The sequence below is a fragment of the Odocoileus virginianus genome, chromosome 27 (assembly GCF_023699985.2).
Source record: "Odocoileus virginianus isolate 20LAN1187 ecotype Illinois chromosome 27, Ovbor_1.2, whole genome shotgun sequence".
Taxonomy (NCBI): Eukaryota; Metazoa; Chordata; class Mammalia; order Artiodactyla; family Cervidae; genus Odocoileus; species Odocoileus virginianus.
The window spans coordinates 44,886,440-44,890,681 of record NC_069700.1 but is presented as its reverse complement, the minus strand read 5'-3'; the positions used below and the strand labels follow the sequence as shown (position 1 = coordinate 44,890,681).

Genomic DNA, 4,242 nt, shown 5'->3' with positions numbered 1-4,242 from the left:
TGGAAAAACCATAGCCTTGACTAGAGGGACCTTTGTTGGCAAAATAATGTCTCTGCCTTTTAATACGCTATCTAGGTTGGTCATAACTTTCCTTCCAAGGAGTAAGTGTATTTTAATTTCATGGCTGCAATCACCATGTGCAGTGATTTTGGAGCCACAAAAACTAAAGTCAGCCACTGTTTCCACTGTTTCCCGATCTATTTCCCATGAAGTGATCGGACCAGAAGCCATGATCTTAGTTTTCTGAATGTTGAGTTTTAAGCCAACTTTTTCACTCTCCTCTTTCACTTTCATCAAGAGGCTTTTTAGTTCCTCTTCACTTTCTGCCATAAGGGTGGTGTCATCTGCATATCTGAGGTTATTGATATTTCTCCTGGCAATCTTGATTCCAGTTTGTGCTTCTTCCAGCCCAGTGTTTCTCATGATGTACTCTGCATATAAGTTAAATAAGCAGGGTGACAATATACAGCCTTGACATACTCCTTTTCCTATTTGGAACCAGTCTGCTGTTCCATGTCCAGTTCTAACTGTTGCTTCCTGACCTGCATATAGGTTTCTCAAGAGGCAGGTCAGGTGGTCTGGTATTCCCATCTCTTTCAGAATTTTCCACAGTTTATTGTGATCCACACAGTCAAAGGCTTTGGCATAGTGAATAAAGCAGAAATAGATGTTTTTCTGGAACTCTCATGCTTTTTCGATGATCCAGCGGATGTTGACAATTTGTTCTCTGGTTCCTCTGCCTTTTCTAAAACCAGCTTGAACATCTGGAAGTTCATGGTTCACGTATTGCTGAAGCCTGGTTTGGAGAATTTTGAGCATTACTTTACTAGCGTGTGAGATGAGTGCAATTGTGCGGTAGTTTGAGCATACTTTGGGATTGCCTTTGTACACACTTTCTATGTGTACAGGACTATAAAAGGGAAAAGCTTAGGAGAGCTAAATCTGTATTCCTTGAAGAACAGTTTGAGCGTATTCCAAAGAAAAACAGAACCAATACCTGGAGGTGCCGGGGATTGAACCCGGGGCCTCATACATGCAAAGCATGCGCTCTACCACTGAGCTACACCCCCCTCCTGGCTACCTTCTTGTTAATACTTTTCTGGAAGTATTTTGCTAATACTCTTCCTAAGGCTCTGGATTCCTGAGCGTCTTGACAGTAGTGTTTAATGCCAAGTTTTAGGCCAGAGACCCTCAGAAACCAAAGAAGTATATTGATGCTCTAGTGTATAGAAGTTGTGCCAGGGATCAAGCCCGGGGCAAGGCAAAAGATTGGAACTTATCAGATAACCACAAGAAGTTTCCACCGTGGCCTTAAAACATGGTTGGGGTCTCCTATTACGCTTGACAAGAAATCAAACCAAGTCACAGTATCTGGCGCTTAGATTTCCTCCAAATATGTCTTAATGGCTCAGTGGTAAAGAATCGGCCGGCCAATGTAGGAGGTGCAAGAGACATGGGTTTGATCCTGGGTCAGGAAGATCCCCTGCAGTAGGAAATGGCAAACTACTCCTGTACTCTTGCCTGAAAAATTCCATGGACTAAGGAACTTTGCAGGCTACAGTCCACGGGGCACCAAGAGTCAGACATGACTGAGTACACATGCACAAAAATATCTTAAACTGAGACATCCAAGGCCATTGAAATTCAGCTTCTTTCTAGCCTAAAACGCTCCGTGGTATTTGCTGTTTGTTTGTTCCATTGGAATATTAAGGACTAGATTTGATGGAGGAAAACCACAACCAATAAAACACCTTAGAGTGAAACATTCAGCCTTGCAATGTAAGGGGCTTTTTTTTTTTCCCCCCTCTTCTAACCTATGCGCTGGGGTAATTCAGCAGACCCACCAATAATCCAAAATCTCTTCTTCATAAGGCATGAATGAAACAACAGCTTTAGCAATGGAGAGGAGTGTTAGACTGTGAGAGTGAGACCAAAGACAAACAGCCACAAGATATTAGGCTCAGTCATTCAGTTATTTAGGAAGGCAGGAAAAGCCATGTCATTACAAATGGGAAATACTGCAGGAAATGTTTTAAAAATTCTTTGAAATGGGAGATTGGAAATGGAGAAGATGAGCAAGACTTGCTCTTGTTAAACTCAAGATCTATGTGGTGCACACTTGTGAGAATATTACATGGCAAACTCAGTTACTCCCAGCCTTGGATTTGTGAGTAATCAGTAGACACAAGGATGTGGATGGTGGATAAAGACAGAAAAGTGTGCTCATTAGTGATATTCGTAGGAAAATAAGTTCGTTCCTGGACATTTCTTGAATACTGGGATTTACTATGATTAAAACCGTGTTCTTTGAACTACACAAGACGACCACAAGAAAACACATTTTCTGACAGAAGATTTCTAGTGGTTAACACCTTCTTTTTCTGGTTTGCCCATTAATGAACTTTTGCCAATATGCAGAAAATAATTTTGAGTTCCTCTTGAAATTGGAAGAATATAATTTGCCTGACAGACTTGTACCTTCAGTAGTTTTTAGCTCGTGAACTGCTAAGGAGGATTATTGTGACTGGTGCTATAAAATATGATGCTTTCCAATATTAAGAAGGTTTGCAGAAACACTTCTGGGTCATAATGTGTTGCACCTGGAGAAAACTGCCTGTCTATTGGAGTCTTAGGGATTCATAATAATAAGGTATATTTTTTTTCTTTTTGCCCATGAACAAGTTGGGAATTTTAAAAATTAAATATTTAGAGCTATAAACATGTTGAATAACTATTTTGTACACCTGAAACTAATATGATATTATAAATCATCTATACTTCAATTAAAAAAATATAGACTATGGATTCATTTAATACAGAATTCTAGGAATTAAACTTGTAAATTGAGAGACAGAACACACTCATGCCACATATACTCAATTCAGAAAAGCTGAAAATCAATGACAAGATTCAAGTTAGAATCTTTTGCCTTGCCCCGGTTTAATACTGCACTGTCCAAAATGGTAGCCACTAGCCACCTTGAGTATTAAACACTTGAAAAGATGAGATGTGCTGTAAGTGTAAAATATATACCAGATCTCAAAGACTTAATATGATATTTAAAATTTAACCTATATCACTAATAATTTTTTTTGACTACTTATCTAAGTGATGTTTGATATACCAAGTCATTTATATAGTCTTCTTAAATTAAGACCATCTATTTTTATTTTTAATGTGACTGCTACAAAATTAAAAGTTATAAAAGTGACTCACTTATGGCTTTATTATATTGCTATTGGACAGCCATAGCTACAAGAAGATATTACATGTTTAGGTGCTATTCTGGCAGAACCCCAGAACCATATGTGTGGACATGACATGAAGCATTTACTTGCATGATTTCCTTTGATAGTTACAGTATCCTTTTTGACATAGACATTATTAGCCTTATTTTTAAGATATTGAATGGAAAACTAATTATGTTTTGTGAATTATCCAAGATCTCTCACTTCAATACAATATAAAGGGATCATTACTGAATTAGGCAATAAAATACTCAGTGATGCTGTTTGTCCAATCAAATGTTTCTTAAAGAGATAAAATGCAAGCTTCTGAACTGAGGAGGGATAGGTAGCTAATGGATAGTTTCTAACACCAAGTTCCTGTATAGTGAATGTCCCTATATTGCCCCCTATTGCTTCTAAGTTTGTACCAAGTTTCCATTTGCAACTTGATGCAGTTCTGATCTTGAAATATTGTTGATTATTTTCTTCTGATGTAATGTCCAAGAATTGTTAGTAGAAAACAGACACTGTGAAACTGAAACAGAAGTTCAAAAAGAAGAAAATAATTCAAAATGACACAAGGGATAACAGAGTTTCAAGGGAAAAAAGTTGAAATAAAAAGGAAAAAATGTATCTGTATCTGAGTCTTGATGACTTTACTGGCCATTTGCTTCCATTTTTCAGTATTCTTGGTCCCTTTGTGAAAATTCAACAGAATAATTCTTAAAGAAGTGCTTATTTTCATTCTTTCCTGGATAATAAAATAGAAATAAGATGTGCAAATTCTAGATAGAGGCACAAGATTGAAGAAATGTCTTCAATGTCTTTGTTAAAAAGAAAACTTGGGATGGTCTTGTAATTGTTTAAAGGTTTGAGAATGTTCACCAAAGCTCCTATTCCAATAGTTTAAAAAGGGAGTGGACTCAAGATGAAAAATCATATTTTCTGATTGGAAATTTTTTCTTGTGTATACCACTTCCACATATATACACTTATACAGTGTAGTAGTTTTTTT

The 4,242-nt window shown here is 37.1% G+C and overlaps 1 non-coding gene across 1 annotated transcript; it reads right to left on the bottom strand.

The window, feature by feature from the left end:
* Nucleotides 1-998: 998 nt before the first annotated feature.
* Nucleotides 999-1,070, bottom strand: TRNAA-UGC (transfer RNA alanine (anticodon UGC)). Its single transcript has one exon. It is a non-coding gene; the product is annotated as a tRNA-Ala (tRNA).
* Nucleotides 1,071-4,242: the final 3,172 nt, after the last annotated feature.